General features: G+C 48.6%; 1 long non-coding RNA gene across 2 annotated transcripts; it reads right to left on the reverse strand.

Moving 5' to 3' along the window:
• Positions 1-1,719: 1,719 nt before the first annotated feature.
• LOC116889308 lies at positions 1,720-21,172 on the reverse strand. Of its 2 annotated transcripts, none has more exons than XR_004386374.1 (3): positions 20,836-21,172; positions 2,383-2,477; positions 1,720-1,913 (listed from the first exon to the last, which is right to left on the reverse strand). It is a non-coding gene; the product is annotated as an uncharacterized LOC116889308 (long non-coding RNA). The 2 variants fall into 2 exon arrangements; XR_004386375.1 differs by lacking the exons at positions 1,720-1,913; positions 2,383-2,477 and adding exons at positions 15,851-15,915; positions 16,607-16,813.
• Positions 21,173-21,949: the final 777 nt, after the last annotated feature.

Below are 21,949 nucleotides of genomic sequence, written 5' to 3' on the forward strand. Positions count from 1 at the left end.
AGGCTGCTCCTGTTTGTTCTGGCTGAGCCTGTCTGAAAAGCACAGCATCCAAGACTGGTAGTATGGGATTGTGGACCCAGTCCTCAGGGCACCATCAGTGCCTTGTGGAACCTTGAGCTTGTTCCTGCCTCTGTCTGGATCTTGGGCTCCTTGTGTGGATCACGAAGAGGTTGGAGTTGGACGCCAGAAGCATGGGTATCTCTGGATGAAGTGCCCTTAGAGACCGCATGTCTCTAGCTCCCACCTAGGCCTTGAGTCCTCTCCACCACTTCTGTCTGCCCCCTGTCAGGTGATTAGCTAAGCTCTATGTCCAGTGATGGGAAACTCCCTACCCTTGGCTTATCCTGCCCTATCTCTTTGTAGCTGTCAGTTATAAGTTTCTTCTCAATAAGTGTCCCTGTGGCCACATGTGCCGTGGGTTCTGTGACAGCCTTTTGGAAGTCTGGATCCGAATTTCACTCAAGTATGAATCCCAACTTTCTATTTCTCCAGGCCAAACAGCCCCTGAGCATTCAAAGAATCTGCTCTGTGATCCGTTAGGTGTGGGGCCCATGTATACACAGTCTTCCGGGTGGGGTCTTGGCACAATTGCAGAGGGCCCACACAACCTCTTGAGCTTTCCAGACACAATAATTTCTGAACTTGACCATGGAGTCTCAATACCAGTGGGGTCTCTTCTAATCTGCGAGCTGGGCGGAGATGCTGTTTCATTCCTGTTTGGGGCTTCTATAACCAGACAAGGGCTTTGCTCAGAGTTGACTTCAGACCTGAGGCAGCTTGGAGGCGAGGGTAAGTACGTGTGCATTGTGCACATGCGCATGCACTCTGAAAGTGAAGTGAAGTGGATGAGTGGCTTGGGCCATGGAAGGCCTTAAATCATCTTTATACATCCAGGCATACCCCACCCCCACCCTGCCCTTGATTCAGCCTACGTCTGGCACACTGAGGGTCTGGTGGTACTGGTATTCATCAGTGCCCAAGGCTCAGAGAAGTTGGTACTTATATATGCAGCCTCTCAGGGCCCCTGGGAGCCTTGTGCATCCTTTCCAGCTCTGTATGAACTTGCCAGTCTTCTTTATATCCTTGCTGTAGTCAGAGGCGGGAGGGGGTGCCTGTGTCCCATCTGTTGGTAAGGGTGACCTGGGGATCTATCTGAGGCTCTAGGAAGTGACTGTGTCCCATCAGTCGACAGGGGTGTTTCTGGCTGGCTGAATGGATGGAGGGCGGCTGCTGGGTACTGTCAGTTGATGGGGGTATTCCCAGCTGTCTGCCTGGGGAGGAGAGGCAGCTGCCCTGGCAAGCAGCTGGGCTGTGCTGGCCATGCCCGATCTGATGTGGTTCGTCCTCTTGCCATTCAGCTGTCACCAGCCCCAATCACCAAAGGGAAGGCAGCCTTGGCAGAGCTCAAGGTCATGGGAAGGACACTTCAATTATTCCAATGTCCTCTGTCTGGGTCCCAGCAGAGAGGACAGCCCTTGGCTTCAGGACTGGCTGAGAGGAATATGTGACTGGGCAAGAGAGGGCAGATGAAGAGGAGAGGGAGGGCCCTACAGGGAGTCTGCTGGCCATATTGAGCAAAGGGAGGCAGCAGAGGCACCCAGTTACACACGCACAGATAGACACTTTCAGAGCCAACAGGCATGGGTGTTGGAGCTGTCACGTGGTGTAGGAGGCAGGCAGACCTGGGTTATTGTCTGGCTCTGCAACTTCCTGGTTGCCAGATTCCTTTCTCACCTGTGGAATGGGGATGCTGGAAAGAGCCCTGGAGCGGGTCACTGGTGAAAGCCCAGGAAGTACAAGACCCCCTTCTCCCCTTCCACTCCTTCTGAGTTCCTCAAACAGAGCCGAAGGGAATTGCCATTCAGAGGTCAATACTAGGCTTGTCCTGGTCTCTGTCTTCTTCACGGGGAAGCCTGGTTGTCAAAGAAAGAAAGGGGCCAGAGTATTTAATAGTGAGTGTTTGGCCAGTTCTGGAAGTTACCTGTGGATTCTCCACCTATGGGATCCATCTAGGAGCCCAGCTGAGAACTAACAGTCATAGTAACTTCAGTACCCAAGACTTGCTTCATTCTTTCCAGAGAAGCGAGGTGGAGTGTTGCCACAAATAAAGAGAATGAGACCGTTGGCCAGTGGCCTCTCCCTGGTGGGAGAGCTGTAAAATTGACACGTGATTCAAAGCTACCTGACCCGTACCAGTGTTTGCCCAGTCTTTTATATTATCTTCCCATTTTCTGATCCTACCTACCATCTTCAGCTGAGAACAAGCGGGCTGGCTCCTTAGGTTGCCAAAACAGTTCCTGTGTTTTTCCTGCTGTTTTTCCTTCCCCACTCCCTCAGCCTGGAATGTCACCCGCCCTACCCCTGCTTTCTATCCTTGCTCACCTCCGGGCCTGTGGAAATCCTCCTTAGTCTTCGGGGCCTTGAAGTGACACTCTTCTGATTCCTGGAAGTGAGGGCACTTCCTGTACACTCCCGACCTGTGTACCAGATGGTGTGCCCATAAAACACAGTTTGGAAATAGAACACAAAACCAGAGCGGATGAGCAGGCATTCTCCCACCCTCTGCCCACTACCTCAGTCTCTTTCCCAAGGAGGTCTCAGGCCTGTAGGCGCCCACCCTTCCGTCCACGTTTCTTTTTTTCCTCCCCCCTCCTTTGTTGCCATAGTGGCATTTATCTATGACTGTGACCTTGAGGACAAGACTGGCTTTTTTTTTCTTTTTTTTTTGCTGTTCTTTTTTTGAGCTGGGGACCGAAACAGGGCCTGCGCTTCCTAGCAGCGCTCTGCCATGAGCTAAATCCCCAACCCTTTTGTCTTTTTGAGTCAAACAGTTCTAGTTGCTTTATTATTAGCCAGCTTATAGCCACCTATCCTAGAGACGGTGAATATATGTAGCAAGGAAACACTAAATTGATATACTAGTCTTACGAAGAAAAGTACACTAATTCTTAATTATTCAAAAATTGCATTCCACATTTCAAAGTTAAAAAAAAATTTTTTTAGTGATGTCAGCAACATTAAGGTGCCCCTGTGCTGTTTTTATTAGTGTGGGCCCACTCACCTCCAACTGTGTGACTCAGCTACCCTACCCCCTTGAGCTACCTATACTCCTTTCCCTGTCTCAATGGATGACGTTGTCACAACCCACAGAATTCTGGGATCATCCTTCTGCCTCTATCACATTCTATGGCCCCTTTTCAACCATTGCTGTCTCATGGGCCAACCTCATCAGCCATTACTGGTGAGTGCCTCTTTCTCTTTCTCCCTGCTAGAGCCATTTCCCCGACACTAGTACATTTTCTATAAGGTAGGTGGAAAGATTTCCCCAGGACAAACTAGACCGTGTATGAGCGCTGTGCTTACTGTCCTCAGTAGGAGTTTCTAAGCGATTAGAGTAAAGCCCACAGTTCCATAGGCTCACTCCTTGCTCCCCTTCCTGCGCGTTTCTTTTTCCTGCTGGACAGAATGTGCTAGGTCATCTTCTGCATACGAGGCTAACCTAGACTTTTGCTTGTGCCTGAAACACTTTTGTCCATAGTTGTCACCTTTGGGGAATAAGGAAATAGCTTGTATAGACATCTAGTGCTCAGAGTCCAGGAAAGCTGCTCCACTAGCTCCTGGGTGAAGTAGAAGGAGCTCTGAAGTATTTATCCACACTGCCACACTGGAGAGTCATGCTTTAAAGCAAGGGCCCCGAGCCCCTGAGCCTGGACACAAGAAACATCCTAGGTGGTTGAGAAGCCCACCAACAATTAGACTCCATCTGGGGCCAATTAGAACAGAGCCTGTAGAGCTGGGGCCTGGGAACCAGCACATGTATAATCTCACCGGGTAATTAGCTTGTGAAGCCAGGCCTAGGGACCTCCTATTTGGGGAAGTCTGTTAGGACAGACCCTGCAGATAGCCAAACTACTCAGGATTATTGGCGTCAGATATCTGACCTTTATCAGGTCCCAGGGGCTGCCAGTCCTCTCGGTAAGCCTGAAAGTTGTACATGGGTTGGGAGGACACCTCCAAGCCCTGACAGACTGACAGAGCCCTCTGCTTCCCTTCCTCCCCTTCCCCCTGCCCATCTCTGAAGGGGATGGGGATTGATACAGGGAAGGGGAGGGGTCTGGGCAACACAGCTGGGATTCCAATCACCTCCAACCACAAAAATCCATATCAAGCTATCTCTGCTGCTCCTCCCCACTCCAGGCTGAGCTGGAGAGAAACTTCCTGAAAGTAGCCCAGAGGCCCTGAGGTGATTCAGGGAGAGGGCTCAACTTGTGGATGGTAGGAGGAAAGGGAGTCCAGGTTAGCCCTGGCTTAGGTCAGGGAACTCATGGTCCTCCCATTGGCTCTCATCTAACTCAGAGTCTGAACAGGCCTTCTGCATAAGTAAAAGAAGGTGTTTGGTTGATGTGGGGGAGGGCATTCTTCATCATGGTACAAACTTTACCTCCTTTGGAATGGTGACTCCTCAGGAACAGATCCAGCCTGCTTCCTCCTTCATTCAGACAAGTTTAAACTGAGTATCCATCCAGACTGGGAGCCCAGAGAGCCCCTGACAGCTTCACTTCTGACTAGTCAGGCAAGCTATGCTTACAGACTGGGACATTCCACTCAAAGGTGTGTGGCCACTGTGACACGGGACACACCTGTGCTCCCAGCTATTCTCCAGATGTGGTGGAGGAAAAAGATCCTGAAGTTGAGGCCAGCTTGGGCTACAGGGTGAGATCCAACTTGAAAAAGGAATGGAGGCTGTGCCCATGTTAGCTAGCATGTGCTAAGCCCTGGGTTTAATTCTAAGCATGATCCCACCCCTAAAGAAATGTGTTTGGACTTCTGAAGGCCAAATGGCTTGAGAAAGCAGTACCAGGCATTGATGGACTCTTTGGCCAGTGAGGGTTTGCACATCCAAGGGCTGTTGGGATTGAATACTGAAGAAACCACAGTTCAGCTAGGATCTGCCGAGAAGCCTACCAGGGAAGTGTATGGGCCAAAGCAGATGTGGATCTGGGCAGATTGCAGGTGTTCGCACTGGCTGTTGCCTGAAGGATTGCGCAGAAGAGGCAGATGCAGGATGGAGTTTTGGAGTAGATTTCCAGCTGTGTCTTCACACCTGGTGGAGGCTACCTGCCTCAAGACAATTGCCGAACGAGAAGGCAAGTTTTCCTGCTTTGCTGAGGGGCAAGCGGTGGTGTTGGGAAATAGTGTAGAGGGCAAGCGGTGGTGTTGGGAAATAGTGTATAGAATCAGACCTTGAAGCATTGGGGAGAAACTCCAGATGGCTGAATAGAGTAATTGGCAGGCCTGCCTCCCTATGCCGTCTGACAAGCTGCATGGGCCCTCGTAGGGAAAACACTCAGGAGAGCAGGCCAGGAATGGAGCTGAGGTCAGAGAGGGCCAGGACTAAAGAAAAACACTGACTTTCCTTTGAAGGTTATGGGAGCTAGAGGCATGTTGGTGTTCTGCAGCTTAGGATGGAATGATACCACCACATATCAACTGTGAGTTGTAAAGATCATCCATGAAAAAATGCATTTAGTACCCTTAGCCTACAAACACACCATTTAGCAACCCAACTCACTGTACATACCCCTGTGTCTGCCCTCATGATGGCGTAGCTGACTGGGGGCTTCTGATTGCTATTCTTGCCTGTTTTCATGAGTGAGTATCGTACTGCTGATAATTGTCCCAGGAACTGAACACAATTCGAAATTCTATGTAGCATTTTCACTGAATGCAAGTTTACTTTGCGGCATCGTAAACTCAACTACCATAAACCGAGTTGTACGAAGTTGAGGAATGTCTGTGCTTGAAGCAGGATAGATGAGACATCTAGATTGAATCAGTCTACCTACACACCATTTTACATATGAATATTCATTTAAGAGTGTTCGATTTCTCATGGTTGGATGCTTTTTGGAGCATGGCTGGCTCTAACAGCAGAAGATGAGGGACATTTGAAGGTTGGTCCTTCATTCGTGAGATGAGTCACGGTAGAATAATCAGCTTGGACTTGAAGATAAGGACGATGGAGTCTCTTTCAGAAGCTCATAAAATCGTTTTTCTTACTTACTCATGGTGCACTAATGGGTCTGGATGGCCAAGCCCCTGCTAAGAATCAAGCACTCTGGTAACTAGCCTCGTCTCCTTACACAGTGTCACCCCTTTGACTCTGTAAAACTTCCCTCCATCAAGTCAATCCACTGCTTCAAGCTCTCTTATATGTATGCGTGTATGTGTGCACTCGCATATGCCTGTATATATACACGTATGTGCATGTATGTATATGCTTTAGTTTTTTAATAGGTTTTTACGATGTAGTACAGGATAGCCTTGAACTTGCAATCTCCTTGATTTAGCCTCTGAATGCTGGCATTACAGGTATAAGCCCCAAATGCCTACCTCAGCTTTTCTTTAGAACCTCAGGTGTTTGGTTACACACTTCTCTCTCTTCCTAGGCAAATGCAACCCCCTTCCCCCATAAACCTAGCCTAAGGCCTAATCCCCATTGCAGCCTCAGTTTTACAGTCTCCCACCAAGGGAGTCATCAGTTGCTTCTCTTTTGGACTCTGGCAGCTCCTGGTACTTCCCCATCTCAGCCCTTAGTAACGTGAGCAGAGGTTTTCTGGTTACTGGTTTGGTTTTTTGATGGACGGAAGTGTTGAGCAGTGCCAGGTCAGTTCTTATAAATGGTGAAGGCAAGGAAGGAGAAGGATGCATCGGGGTGATGTCCACCATAGGGGTTGCCCTTTCCTGCGGCGAACTTTGGGGAATGGGCTTCTTTTGGGAGGTGGCGAGAGGAGACTCCCGTTTAGGCTTCACTAGAGCTGGAGCCATCCTGGGGGCTCATTGTAGAGGAAATATGGAGTAGGCTGTCAATGTGGCCCGGAGCTCAGAGGGAGGCAGTTTGGCACTGGAACGACTGTCGAGAGGAGGGGTTAAAGCTGTGGGAATGAAATTTGAAACTTGATGTTTTTTTGATTCTTAGTAAACAGCCAGCCAAGAACCAGTATATTTTTGGAACACTGGGCCAGGGCCATTGACAGGAAGAGGTATAGGGAGACGGTGGGAGGTGGCGCCCTTCCCCAGTAGGGTACAAGGGGATCCCTCTTCTGGAACTGCCCCAGCTGTCACACACCTCCACAGGGGAGAGAGGGCCTGGCTAGGGGCCTGCCTTAGGAAGGAGGAATGATTAGAATGAAGGCATTGCTGGCCCCAGTCCTCCTCCTGCCAGATGTTGCAGTGTTCCCTGGGTCTTCTCCCCTGGCCAGAGCCTGTAGACCCTGATTTGCTGTGTGCCTCCCATTCCTGTGGAATCCTTTTCTCCAGCTTCTTCTCTGCTTTAGGCCAGCCTCCCTAAGTCAGGGCTCTGGCCCTTTCGGAGCGCGGCCCAGAAACCCGGACAAACCTTTTGCTTTCTGGTCCGGGGATGTGCTTTCCTCCCTAGCACACCCAGCCCAGGCCCTGAGCCATGTCATAGGCTAGACAACAAGAGAAGCTGTAGAGTATCTGACCCAGGAGCAGGCTACTGGGGAGGCAGGTCCAGGCTCCTGCTCCTACTGCTAGCCATGGGGCATCCCAGTGATGTACAAGGGGTAAAACAAACAAACAAACAAACAAACAAACAAACAAACAAACAGAGGTTAGTGGGACAGCAGACGGAAATGCCAGGGATAGGATTGCTGAGAGGCTAGATTGGGTGGCATGAGCAGGATAACAAGATCTTACCTAGTTCAGTGACATGAATAACATGTCAATTGGGATCTTTTTTCTCTCTCTCTCTCTCTCTCTCTCTCTCTCTCTCTCTCTCTCTCTCTCTCTCTCTCTCTCTCTCTCTGTGTGAGTGTGTGTAGCCCAGGTTGGACTTGAACTCATGATCGTCCTATCTCTCCCTCCCTAGTGCTGGGATCATAGTTCTGCACTGTCACACTCAGCTGGGTTTTGCCATTATTGTTTGGTTTTAATGGGGGTGGGGGCTTTTCTTGTTTGGTTGGTTTCTGAGACAAAGGGTCCTACTACAAACCCAGGCTCATTTGGAAATCGTGATCCTTGTGACTCTACCTACCTCCTTGGCGCAGCCTCAGTGGTTTCCTATTAAGTTGTCAGTTGAAATCCCATTGGCAACAGGCCAGGTGTTCTTCTGCCTGGCCTCAGAACTCCCTACTGAAAAGGCCAGGCTTCTAGGAACCACAGGCCTGACATCAAGTCCTAGTACCAGCACTTTCTGTGTGACCCAGGATAGATGAATTTCCCCAAGAAAGCCTTTGTTTGTCTATGCGTAGGGTGGAATGACGATAACATTTTCTTGCCTAGGTAGTCAGGAGGGTTAGATGAAGGAGCACATGGGGTGTGCTCTGTGAGAGCCAAGGGCTATAATTATATGTATACGGGCTATATTTATCGGCAGGGCTAAGATGGAGAAGAAGTTCTCTGCTTCTTTGCCATCTGAGGGCACTTTCCCTGTTCCCTTCTACTCAATCCTGCGGGATTCCTTGAAGACATAGCCTTCTGAAGGTCAGGCTTAGGACACTGGTTTCTTGTTGCGGTGGAGGCCCCTCAGAAGGCTGCTTGACTCTTCTGAGCTGCAGGAGTGTGTCCTTGGTGGACAACAGGCAAAGGAAAGGGTATTTCTCCCAGTTTCTCCCTCCCTCCCTGGATGATGGAATCGAAGAGGTCTACACAGAGGTGAGGCCCAACAGCAGCACCTTCCCAGATGTGGTGGGGGCAGGGGCGGGGAGACTGAAGAAATGTGGCCATGTGGAGGGCAGGGCCGGGCTGGCCTGCCCTGTGATCAAAAGGAAAACGGGTGGGGCGGGCAAGGGCTGGGGGCACAGTTCCCTCACATTGCTGACGGTTAGTCCTTTCTTCTTGGTTGCCTGGATGCTTGGTAGCTCCGAGCCCTGTGTTCACTGGCTTCATCGTTTACTGCAGGGGCTGTGCCTGCAGCCACCATTCAAGCAGAATATGAATGGGGAGCAAGCTACTTACATAGTTCTCTATGGAGTGGGTTGAGAGACACATGCCAAACTGAGTGCTACCTTACTCTGCTGTTGCAATGTACCCATGGGGGTACTGGCAACCTGCTACTGCCCAGGCACTAAGTCCCAGGCACTTCGATTGCCTGACTCCCGCTTGCCTCCTTGTGTGCTGGTGGGTGGGTCTCAGCCTACTGGCAGAGGGCAGCCATTCCTGTGTGGTAGCAGTAGTGACTGGGAGCCTGTGTGCTCTCCTGGGTTGGAGCGGGTGGTTAAGATTATGTCTACAGACCTGGGGCAGAGGAAGATGGGCATAGGAAGAACTGTTTTGCTCTGGGGAAGAAGAAAGATCTTGGTGTTCCTGGGTTAACTCCAGAAGCCCAGGGGCTCCAGCTACCCATGTCACCAGGAAATGTGCATTCTAAACAATGCCCAGGCCAGCCCATCCTGATTCCTACCTACCACCCCTGGTGGGAACCCTGGGAGATGCCTCTGACCATTGTTCCCAGAGACAGCTCACTGGGGTCAGACCTGGGCCATACCAGGGTCCTCAACCTCCACACCCTGGGAGGAGGCCCATGATGTCCCAGAGAAAGTTCTTCCAGGCTTTGTTTCGGATTGGTCAGGAAGTCACTCCGGACATGATGGTTTGGGTGGGGGTTGGGGTAGAGGAGCATGGGGGTAGTCAGTTTTCCTTTGGATTTCCTTAGGGGAGAGCTATTGATGAGGTAAGCTGAGGTAAGGAGCAGATACTTGGCTCAGCTTCTAGTTAGGAGAACTTAGGGCACAATTTTCTTTGCTGCACAATAGAGATAGCTATTCCTACCTTCTGGTGATGGGGAGAATGTTTTTTCCAAGCTACTTTTGACAGCTTTTCTGGTGCATAGCTGGGGTATTATTTTTGTTTGTTTGTTTGTTTTATTTCTGTGATAGGTCCTGCTATGTAGCTCATGCTGCTTCTATTTCTTCCTTAGCCTCCTTAGGGCTCAGATTACAAATATGTGCCATTGTCTTTGACTTTATTTATTGTTACATTATATCTATCTATCTATCTATCTATCTATCTATCTATCTATCTATTTATCTATTTTGGTCATACCTTTTAGCCTAAACTTTCTTGGAACTCAGTCCAGTGAAGCTTAACACACAGTATAAATGTTAGTTCTAGATTTGCTCTCTTTTCCAGGCTAAGACTGCTTGTCTCAGAAGCCTTAGACACTCCTGTCTTTTTAACTGGCCACAGACACCATTCTTCAGTCATGGTGCTGGTAGCATCCCCATCTGACAAATAGGGAAATAGGTACACAGTAAAGAAGGTGATATGAACAGCTTTGTGTTCTGCTGTGATTCGTGCCCTGTCTGATTAGTAGAAATGTATGTCTGACACTAGATTGTGACTTTGAGCAGTCTATGCTTTTCTATGAGTCGCACGTTATTCAGTTGCTCAATGGGAATGTTTAACTCAACTCTCCCAGGCTTAATGTCCATCCAGGGGCACTGGACATACCAACCATGACCTGTTGTCCCTACTTCTCTATATGGGACCAATGGACAGTGGACCTGTGGATGCCATGAGGCATCCATCCCTGCCATTCCTTGGCATTCCTTGCCAGCATCTGAAAGCTCAGCCTTTCTGGGCTCCTTCCAGGAAATGAAGCTGAATGCACATGAGAAAGACTTTGTTAAAGAGATAACACTAGGTCAGTTCACATTTTTTAAAAACAATACTAAAGTCATTCCTTTAAACTATGATTAGCAGTAAATGACTTTTGACACAATGTGAAACTGATTGTGACCAATGGGATACCAGTCCTTAGGGAGAACTTCTGTATTTCTGATCACTTTTCTGATAATGTATGAATCCATGGAAATACAAGCGATGATTGGTATTGTTCTATTATCATTGTTTTTATTCTGAAAGGCATGCAGTATAAAGGTTAAGACTGAAGGCTCAGGAGGTAAACTTCTTGGGTAAGAAGATCGCTTAGGGGCTGGAGAGATGGCTCAGCGGTTAAGAGCACTGTCTTCTCTTCCAGAGGTCCTGAGTTCAAATCCCAGCAACCACATGGTGGCTCACAAGCATCTGTAATGAGATCTGATGCCCTCTTCTGGTGTGTCTGAAGACAGCAATAGTGTACTTACATATAATAAATAAATCTTAAAAAAAAAAAAAAAGAAGATCGCTTAGGCCATTTCCCAGCTATATATAATATTGGGTATGAATATTGGGTATGTTACTTGACTGTTTAATGCCTTGGTTTACCCACCTATCAAATTGAGATAATACTAGTAATAGTGTATACATATGTATATATAGTATATAATAGTATACGCACATATCAGTTGTTTGAGGATCAAATGAGATAATTGAATTCAAGTGTTTAGCACAGTATCTAGTTCAAAGGTCAATAGCTAAACCCTGCAAGCCAAGAAGGCTTGTTACTTGTTGCCAAAGGCCGCGCTTTATTGAACACAGCCATATGTTTGTTTACCTATCATCCATGATTGTTTGTGATACCTCAGCCCAGTCAAATAGTTACAACAGAATCCTAGAGGCACAAAATCTAAACTCCTCACTGTCTGGTCCCTGGAGTGGGGAATCTGTGACCAACTCTTGTGTTTAGGCAATATTATTTTATTTTATTATTCTAATTGTTGTTTTCATTGTAAACATTGAAATCCAAGCCCAAGGCCATACAACCAGGATGGTACAGAACTGGGACCACACTTAGCTTAGAAAACTTGCAAGGACACATCATCAACTACAAAGTCATCCATGTTTGGAGTCCTCGGGCTCATGACTCCCTAGACAGAGGATGCCAGCTGCCAAGCCAAGAAGAGCCTCTTCTCTCCAGTGCCAGTGTGATGTCAAGTCAGTGGGCATAGGACAATACTTTCACCTCGGCATCTATTCAGCATCCTTTTCTTGAGTCTACTGACCTGCTAGGCTGGGCTGGTTGCCTGCCGTGCTAGGTGATTGATGTTTCTGCTCCACCCTCAGGACTCTGTTATCAGCATGCTGGGCTTGCCCTTATTCTTGTAAAGGACTAGTCTGTGGCCATTTACGTCTCCTCTGCTATATTCTCCTGTGTGAGAGTGACTCTGACACCATTATATTGGTCTCCTTTATCCTTAATCTTCTCAGAGTGCCTAGCTATCTTTTTCCATCTGGTCTTCATACTAAGCAGAAAAGTCAGACCTTAAGTGATGAAGTGCATGGGAAATCTTATAGAAGTTCCCTAGGGTCCCTGGAACCCAGAGATGTGGCTGAGTTCCTCAAAGCCTGTGGAAGCTGGCAACATATGTCATTAGTAGTAGTATGCACAAGCATGGTGTTCTCTAGGGTTTTTCCTCTCGGCTCAAAACGGTCTGGGATTCTTGAGAGCCAGTTTTAATTGTCTCAGTAGTAGTCAGCTGCTTCACCTCTGTTTTCTGTGTCAAATAACATGTCATTAAATACCTGTCCTGTGGTCCATAGTCTCACTGATATCCAGGGGTATCACGACCAGGACACATTCTACCTTAAATGCATGCATATGTGTGTGGCCTTACATGTATTGCTGTTAGAATAAACTCATTACTTTGACATAGGATTTGGCGTATGGTACACACACACACACACACACACACACACACACACACACACACACACACACACATTAGTTTGGGTACTATAAAAGTAAGGTCTTCTGGAGAGACTTGAAGAGTTGGGAAACTACAGGGTGACAACCTGGAAGGGAAACTAAAAGCAGGGTCGTGAGGCCACGTGTCTGTATGGAGAGCTGTCAGAAGCTCCAAGGGTAGGGAGACTTACTGCTGTTATGAGCCTCATCTCTTGGCAGCACAATTAATGAAATGAGGTGGGCAAAGGACAGTATATCTGGAGACTAAGAAAACAGTCCCTAGCAGTGAAAGTTTGAGAAAGGCTCTCTCCAAGTCACTATGCCTGTCACCTCAAAGGCAAGCTGGAGAGGAGCCTGAGAAGGATAAATGGTGGGCGGGGTTTCTGAGAGCAGAGGCTGCAAGCAGAGAGGGAGGTTTGAGCAAATAAGAGGATGAGGCACTGAGAGGGGATCAAAGTAAGAGGAAGGTAGTAGCCTGAAGAAAGCCACCCTCTGCCATTTCAACGACATCTCTTCAGCCAGGCATGGCACCTCTTGGTGAATCACAGGGCGAGTCCTAGACTTGGGGATGTGGGGTGGGACCAGAACCCCAGAGTGATCTGGGGCACCTGGGAATGTGGAGAGATTCTCCTTTGCTGAGGAGATAGGACCCCTCCATGTTCTCCATCCCACTTCTAGCTACTCAGACATCCTCCTCATAGGCTTCAGCCTCAGAGCCCATCTAGGCTTGCTGTGGCCTAAGTTACTCCTAAAGCCCAACCAAAATGGGTCTGTAAAACACGTGTACTGTGTGGCTTAGAAGCTGGCTGCCCTTACTACTATAGGCCCGGAGTCCTACCCCACAACCCTGCACTCTGTAGAATAGACCTATGCTCATCAGCAGGATTCCTTCCTGGACCATAGTTAAAAAGGCCCTTTATATTTCTGCATGTAGGATCTTTGCCCTCACCTTCTTTATTTCCTGCCTGAAAACCTACCATTGCCTGTGGTCCCATGACCCATTGCAGGGACCATGACAGTATACCTTTCATTAGTGATACAAATGATCATAAAAATGTCAAGAACAATAGAATTGTTAAAACCAAAAGAAAACCCCAAACTAAGCAATAGCATCGATGATGATGAGAGCAATGGAGGTCCCAGTGAGGGGGACAGGAGAGGTGGGATGGGGGTGATGTTGATTGTGACGCTTAATCTCATTGAGTCATTTGGATTGAGAAGTGACAATGAGACTAAGACCCATGTCAGAGTGTGTCTGTGAGAGCGTTTTAATCGAAGGCTGAAGGAGAAGAGAGATCATGAGTGTGGATGGAACCACCCCCTAAGCTGGGAGCCCAGATGAAATAAATGGGTCAGGAAAGCTCATTGGCTCAGGCATTCTCTCTTTGCTCACTGGCCACCACAATGCAAGGAGCTCTGCTCCACCACACCTTCCCCACCTTGATGGACTGACTCTCCCAAAGCTCTGACCCAAAAGAAATCCTTCCTCCCTTAAGTAGATTCCTCGGGGATTTTTGGCTCAGCCACTAAAAGTCTAGCACAATGGTGCGCTGCTGCCATCAATGAATTTGGTGATGATAATCGAGGTAGTGATGATGAGGATGAGCATTGTCGTAGAGGCAGAAATGGTGTTGAGGAGGAGATGGAGGATGCCAAGGATAACTGGGTTGACAATGATAGCAATGATGGTGAGGGTGGGAATAGTGCAGCAGATACAGGGCCGGTGGTGATGGATGGGAGGTGTGGTACTTTGAAAGAAGTCATAATGATGGTGATTGATGAAGGTGTTAGTGTTGAGGCTAATGATGGAGGCATTATGTGATAATGGCAGTGGGGTTGATGGTGATAATGGTGATATTGATGATTGGGATGGCAATAAAAGTGGTAATGGATTTACATCGAAACAAATTGTGAAGTTTTGCATTAAACTTTACAGGGTATGTAAGTTCATTAAGTTGTATAGACGTGGGATCTGTTACTTTTGCTATGTGGGATCTATTTATTTATTTGAAAGTTGCAGCTGTCAAGAATTTAATGAGCATACTCACTGAGTCTGTCTAATACCTGCTACCTTACTTTTATTCCAATATGTTTCTTATGATAACCGTGATTTTAGTGCCACTCTACTTTTTACTGTTATTACTCTGGGACATTTTTTATTAATAGACTAACTCCCTTAAAAGGCACGGCAACTGTTAATTTTGGGGAGAAAAGGCTAGGAATCCTAGTTTCATTTGTTGTTGGGAGACTCTTACGATGGCATTTTTCTATTCTCACTAAAACCCAAACAAAAGAATTAGGGAGTCTATAGCCAATCTCACCCAAGTCAAACACACTGGGCCTGGTTGGTGCTTGGATGGAAGAAAACTATTAGGGATCCAAGATCAAGGAGGATGCCGCTGGACATTTAGGTGGGCAGGCTGTGCAGAGTCTGCTCCTTGAGCAGGCTCCAATCAAGAGATGATGGTGCTATTTGTTCTGTGGCAGGAGGAGGAGCAGTTTCTGAGCCTGATTCACAGTTTCCTGAAGCAGGAGTTCTATGCTCAGGCAGAGGCAAGAAGATAGGAAGAAACACCAGCAACGGGAAGAGCCAAGCCGTGTGGTGGTTCAGAGAAATGCTGGAGTTCTTGCCTGGATTCCTTGTGGTTCTGAGTGGGAGGTGACCCAGGATGTGGGCCTCTGTGGCGCTGCCTGTAGCCCTGCATCTGCCAAAAGGCCGCCCTTCAGGGACATTTCTTCCATCCCCAGGCAGGCTGCGGTGAGAAGGGAGGGAGAGAGGAGGAACGCAGGAGGGGACACTGCTCTCAATTCCCTCAGAGGAATCTGGTTTCTCCCACAAATGAACAGAGTTCTCCCCTCCCCCGACAGCTCCCCTTCCCTTACACTCATCTCAGTTTCATGGTTTCTGAAGGCCACTCGCTGAAGCTATGTCGGGGGCATGCTCCCTTTAGCAAGTGGATGGGTACCAAGGCAACTGGTCATATGGCAAGGGAAGGGGCTAACAGATCTTCCCCAAATCACATGGGTATTGGGAGCAGAAACGGGGTCAACTATTAACTTCTATTCACTGTGTGAATTCAGAGCTAGTAATACCATTTTCTGAACCTCCATGTCCCCTTCAGTACAATGAGGGTCTGTCACACTGAGAAAACTCAAGGATTGGGAGAAACAAACAACACAGAGCAGACATCCAGTCCAGTGCTTGGCACTTTGTACATGCTAAAGAAGCATCTATCTCTTTTCGCTTTCAGAAGACAGTTGACGTGGCCTAATGCCCTGAGTGGTCTTCCACTAGGTTCAAGGTTTCTTCTTATGTCATCTGAGACCTAATATAAACATACAAACAAGAAAAGAAAATCCACATTTGAGCATCAAATAGTACTGGCAACCCTTCTAATCTCGATACTGGATCTGGAGTCCATGGGCAATTGCTGGTATGACTGTGGTAATTGTTTTAGCTCTCTGGGCCTCGGTTTCCTCACCAGGATATAGGGATAATAATGTCTTCTCTGCTAGCCTTGCAGGATTGTTGTGGGACTCAAATGAGCTCATACTTCAGGAAGTACAAAGTGGCCGGCTCTGTGTGGGTGGTATGAACTCAGTCTGGGAGGGAGGGGGAGAGGAAGAGGTTTGGGCCCTGGAGACTGGGTTGGCTCCCGACTCAGAGGGTCTGCCTCCTGGGGCATACATAGCAAGAGCAAAGCATTGTGACGGTCAGAGATAGCTGGGGACGTGAAACTGAAGCTTGGCTCTAAGGTTTCCCCATGTTCAGCTTGGGTGGAGTGGGCCGGGGGGAGTTCATTTAGGTCCCTTCACATAAGCCACATGTAAATACATCAATTATGAGGTTTGAGTCAACTGCCTGGGGACTGCTTGAACAAGATGGTAACCCCTACAGGGCAGGGACCTCCCTTTGATCTTCCCACATTTTGGTCCTACTGAGGTCAGAAGTTGAGTTGACCAGTATCTGAAGTTGGGAATCCCGCCCTGCTTGCCACAGGAAGCTATAGGCCATACCTGTCTTGGTAACCTGAAGGCAGAGGTGGGGGTTTTGCTGAGTTGGGAGTTTTGACAGCAATAAGCCTGTAAGGTCCCCCTTTGTTTGCAGGATGTGAACCCTGCACATAAAGCTGGACAGCCCAGTCAGTAGGCTTTTCTGACATAGGCTCTTCTTTCTTGTTCTCCTAACGATTGTAGTCATAGTGCTCACTGTGACCAGAGTGCCTGAGAGAAGGAAGGACTTTTGTTTGTTTGGCTCATGGCTCCAGAAGGTGCAGCCTATCATGGCGGGGAAAGCATGGTGGTGGAAGTGGTTCAGTTTGTGGCACCAGGAGCATGAGGCAACAGCTCTTCACAGCAAGCAAGCCAGAAAGCACAAAACACAGTTATCTGCTGCCACCCACCAGGCTCCGCCTCGTAAAGGCTCCACAGCCTATAACGTAGCACCACAGCCTTGTTCCAAACATTCAGGATTTCATCAGCCTGTAGGTGATATTTGGAGTTCTAACCATAGCACTCGCCGGTGGTTTAGCCCATGAGAATGGCACTCCCTGAGTTCTTATAGTGGTCTTCCTCCTGACCAAATTCTAATTATCCACCCTCACATGCCTGGCACTCCACCCTAGCCTTGCACTCATCTTCAAATCTCATTTCAGTCCTTGTCCTATGCCTGGCTCCAGAGTCTGCTATCTGCCTCCCTTCCAGATCCTTGTCTGTCATTTCCTGAGGGAAGAGCCTGGAGGAGCCTGGAGATCCCCCTCCCAGCCTTTCTTTCCCCTCCACCCTACTTCCTGCCTTTCCACCACAGCCTCTCTTCTTACCTCATGACTCAGCTTCTATCTCAGGCCCCTGCTGGGGAGGCATTCCTATGATCCCCCTCCCAGCCACCAGCCGCCTGAACTCTGGACGCCCCCTCACCCCAACAAGTCAGTTTGGGCCCTGCCTGGCCCCCACCCACTAAGCTCAGTCACATCAGCCCCTCCCTGTGGGGTGTCCCACAGCAGCCAGCTGCTGCCTGCAGTTCATTGGTGGGGACCACATACCAGCCACCCCTGGAGCTGAGTTCAAACGTGGACCTCCTAGCATGTGTTTGATCAGCTGAGGCCAAATCCACAGCCTTCTAGGAAATGGCCTCTACTAGCTCAGCTGTTCTCTGGAGCCAGCTAGGGACATATGGCCAAATAGCCAAGGTATAAAATGAGGCAATCTCTCTCTGTCTGTCTGTCTCTCCTCTCCATCAGTCTCTGTCTCCTTCTGTCTTTCTCTCTCTCTTGCTGGCTGTGTGCATGCATGAGTGCTTGTGTGTGTGTGTGTGTGTGTGTGTGTGTGTGTGTGTGTGTGTGCACATGCGCTGTATATGACAAAAGTGACAAAAGCGTGTGTTGTATATCTGTTCGAATTGCAGTGTGACCACGGTTTTGTGGGTCTGTTGCGTGTAGGAGGTGAGTCGGTGGTGGTCTGAGATCTGCTGTTATGTCCTCTGTGGTGGAAGTACTGTGGTAGAGACATGTTGCAAGTGTGACACAGGTGTGCTCATGGATTCTAATGTCACAGCTCTGGTGTATGGTGGAGACATTCTATAAGCCACTAGATGTCTTTTTGGAGACTGTGACCTTTATGGCTCAAGATCCAAGAATCCTCAGGCCTTTTAGCTCAAATGCTGCATTTTCCAATCTCAGGTGACTCGGAACCACATTCTTGTTTATGTTTATGGGATCCTCACCCTGTCCCTAGCCTGCAGGTCCTCAGTGCTTGTGCTTTAATCCAAGCCATTGGCTAACCAGAATAAGAAGAAAAGGAAAGGCCGCAGGAAGAGGAGAAAGACACAAGAGGGGAGGAAAAAGGAGAGGTTGACTCAGTGGAAGAAGGGAGTGTTGAGTGGGAGGAGAAGGGAGGAGAGACGCTGAGATAGTTGCTGGCTACCTCAGGCCTGGGGATCCACTTTTCTAGGTGCTAGAGGTGCAGTACATACAAGTGAGACAGAAAAGGTCCATCCAGTTCAGCAGGGCATGGGAGGCCTCAGACTGAGGAAGCAGGAAACCCATGCAGAGGCCGTAATGTTAAAGCTGATGCCCACTCAGAGCTGCCTCTAGGTTTCTAACACGAGTACTATCCATTGACTCTCTTGGTGGCCTATGCTCAAGCCTAGGGTGTTAACTTTGAATGATTCCTTTACCCTACATTCAATCAACTTGGCAGACACACCCTTGGCAAACAGTCCTGCCTGGACTTGGCCTGGCATGTGCCAAGACCTGGGATTCAGTCCATTCACAGGCCAGCAGCCACATTCCTGTTCTACTGTGTGTGTCCCTGTCTCAGCTCCACCCTCCATCTGTCACTGATACAGGACTGGCCTTTAGGCATCCTTTACGGACACATCCAATAGCCAACCCCCAACTCTCTTCCCACCCCCACACACCTCTCATCCGACGGAGCTCTTGACATTACACTCGTTCGTCTAAAAACATTATTCTGCACAGGGTCATAGGGAGCTTCAGCACTAGGGGAGCTAGCAGCCGAGCAGCAGGGCATCCAAAATATTCCATCCTATAACACATTACAAGTACTGTCTTTAGTGTGGAAAGGAATCTAAGAGGAATGCTGGAGTTGAGGTGAGACTCAGAATTACCCAAGTGTGGTTTGGGCCTCTCAGAGGAAGCAATATTTGAGCAAGGACTTTAAGGATGCAAGGAAGTGGACTTACAAGTGTCTAGGGAAGTGTGTTCAGGGCAAAGAAAACAGCCAGTTCAAAGGCTAGGAGGCAGGAGGAAGCGTGGGGAGACTTGAGAACAAGCTGCTGACCAATTGCAAGGCAAAAAAGCCTTAAGATATTGCATGGAGCCCTTTATACTCACGCTATAGTTCTAGATCCTGCTCAGCCCCCGAATCCAACAGCAGCACCTTTCTTCCCTACCTCCCTTCATTCCTCGGGGTGCACACATGTGTGCGCACATGCGCATGCGTGCATGTGTGTGTATGTGCTTCTGTGTGTGTTTGTGTGTGTCTCTGTGTCTCTCTCTGTGTGTATGTGTGTGATTTTGAGGCAGTCTCACTATGCACCCTAGACTCATATAGAACTTTCTGTGTGGTGCAGCCTGTGTTCAAACTCTTAATCCTCCTGCCTCATCCCTCTGAGTGCTGGGAATACAGGCATGTGATCCATACTCGTCAGTATCTTATTCTTGTTGTAGAGTATCAGTAGTCTACAGAGGCCTGTTTCACACACTCCCACAAGCCTGTGCAGTAGGTATGTGTGTCCCCATTACACAAAAGCAAAAAAAGGTAGCTGCCCACTTACGGCACTGCAACAATGCCAATGTGTATCATTTTGTTTTATCTATCCTAAGAGCTTTGTGTACATTAAGTTGCTTGATCCTCTAGCCCATGCTATGAGCTAGACAGTGTTATAAACCTCTGTCTTCTCGTATTGAAATTAAGGTATATAGAGGTTAGCTCACTTGTCCAAGGTCACACACTACGGTAAAAGGCAAAGCCAGAGTTCAAAGTAGCAGTGTGGCTCCAGATATGTGGTCTTCATTCTGATGCTGAGTAAAACTAAAACTCCATACAACTGAGAGTGAGAGTCTAGCTATTGGCCCAAGGTAACACACACACACACACACACACACACACACACACACACACACACAATGTTTAGTAAAGTTCATCCTTTCTTTCACAACAAACCTGGTTACAACCTAGTGACTCCACCAAATGCGCCCACACTCCTGACCTTCCTGCTCCCCTCTCTTAACACCCCAAGCTGACACAGGCACCGAAGGCCTATTGTTCACTGTGGGACTTGATTCTTAATTTAGAACATTGTGTTTTTCCTTCTTTCCTCCTCCACCTATAGGTCTCCTCTCCACGTAGAAACGTGGGGATCACACTGGGCATGCCTGGAATGGCAGAGGCCAGGAAAAGGGGTTGAACTGCAGCCAAGTGGGTGGCATTCTTCCCCCAAGGACAGCAGGAACGATCTGAGGGAGGAGCATTGTGGGCCAGCCTGGAAAATCTTTGTGCAGCCTTCCTGGCAAGGCATACATGTCTGTGAGGGTTCTGCATGCGAGAGAGAGAGAGAGAGAGAGAGAGAGAGAGAGAGAGAGGTGTGCTAGAGGGTGTGTGCATTTAGGGTTCTAAGCAGGGCTATCGTCCACTGGCCCTCCACTAATACTTTTGGCCTCAGCCTGCCCTGCGTGCCTGAGAAACACCTGTCAGCATCATTTTAAACCCATGTCAGGGCTTACCTGGCCCTTCTGATTCCAACTCAGCCTTCTTGGTCTTCCCTATGTAGCCCTCCCAGCCTTTATCTTAAGGCTTCAGTCCACGTTGGGGGGCGAGCAGAGTGTACAGGGAAGAAAGAAAGTCCATATTCGCCAGGATCTTGGGTCCCGGCCTGATGGAACTGCAGGCATAGGCTGGCACCTTCTGAATGGGAAGGTTTGTGATGTGGAAAGAGCTCCTGTGTTTCCCCAGGACACAGATGGGAACCGTCTGTTAGGGAGCAGTCAGGAAAAGAGAACACCCCAAATCTTTCAACAGATGGACTGGTACTCAGGGGCTTTAATCCAGATAGTGCAGACTCTGCAGTCATGGTGCCTAGCTCTGCAGCCTGACTCTGCTGGATATGTGCTGTGTGGCTCAAGCAAGTCACTTAACCTCTGTACCTTGGTGACATCATCTGAAAAGAGTGGAGCTTTATTGTAGTAGAATTGAGAGCCGGGCTTGGGTGGAGGTTAAATGAACCAATAGATGTATGTGTTGGGAGTGGGCTGGCCTCTAGGAAGTTTTGCACAGACGCCAGTTACACTGTTTATGCAAGGTGGGGGCTGTGGTGTGCAGGGGGAATTTCTAAATATATGGGATCTTCTGTGTCCTTTCCACTCTCTGGATTGTCACCTGCTCCCAGCATCTTGCAGGGATGGTGCCCTGGCTACATTGACAAGATGTCAGCAGGAACGAAGAGTGGGCATGACCTTGCCAGCTCTGCATCAAAATCCCCCACCATCTATTGCTCAGGGCATCTGATCGCTCAGCTTCCAGACACATCAGCACAGCCGGAAGTACATCAAAGCCTCAACCCATTCCAGGCATGGCCCCAAGCCCGTCATCTCAGCTCCCTGGATCATCCTGACACACCTGCACAGGTGATGATTCACGGAAGGCTCACCAGCCATTAGTTCATTCGGAAGGCATGACAATCCTGGGAAAATGAGACTTTTTTAACTCTTATTTTTTTCACCGGTGTACAAAAGTTGAGTCTCAGAGAGGTTAAGCAACATGGCTAGAACCACACAGCTAGTGCACAATAGATCCAGGACATAAATTCACATCTTTCTGACTTCAGGTCCACACTCATAG

Source organism: Rattus rattus, chromosome X (genome assembly GCF_011064425.1).
Source record: "Rattus rattus isolate New Zealand chromosome X, Rrattus_CSIRO_v1, whole genome shotgun sequence".
Classification (NCBI taxonomy): domain Eukaryota; kingdom Metazoa; phylum Chordata; class Mammalia; order Rodentia; family Muridae; genus Rattus; species Rattus rattus.